Source organism: Morone saxatilis, unplaced genomic scaffold, assembly GCF_004916995.1.
Source record: "Morone saxatilis isolate NCDOM2014 unplaced genomic scaffold, NCSU_SB_2.0 Contig4, whole genome shotgun sequence".
Classification (NCBI taxonomy): Eukaryota; Metazoa; Chordata; class Actinopteri; family Moronidae; genus Morone; species Morone saxatilis.
This window is the reverse complement of record NW_023339984.1, coordinates 2,276,844-2,277,169: the sequence shown is the minus strand read 5'-3', so window position 1 is coordinate 2,277,169 and position 326 is coordinate 2,276,844. Positions and strand designations below refer to the sequence as shown.

Here is a 326-nt window from a genome sequence, read left to right as displayed (position 1 = left end):
GTGTGTGTGAAAAGACTGCACTTTGTCTGTTTGTCTGGCTCTTAACAATGCATGACAGGAACTCCAAATCACATCTCCTCTCATGCACACACAATGATTACACACTGTAACCATGGCAACCACATGACATCACAGTGCAGCCACACCCTCAGGGGAAACCTCGCTCTGCTTTTCCACTCCTTTAGCAAAAACAATACCCCTCCTTTCTTTTCCCCCCATTCTTTCTTTCTGGAAAAAACGTCAGGGAAGATAAAGGAGAGATGTTTGTGCTGGTTGGTGTCGCGCCCCGGGACGGCTCAGTGAACTTGAACACACACACACACACA

General features: G+C 47.5%; 1 protein-coding gene across 19 annotated transcripts in view; it reads right to left on the bottom strand.

Annotated features, from left to right (window-relative positions):
- The window catches only part of ablim2 (actin binding LIM protein family, member 2), a 101,207-nt gene that overhangs the window by 56,982 nt on the left and 43,899 nt on the right, over positions 1 to 326 (bottom strand). The window lies entirely within an intron of this gene.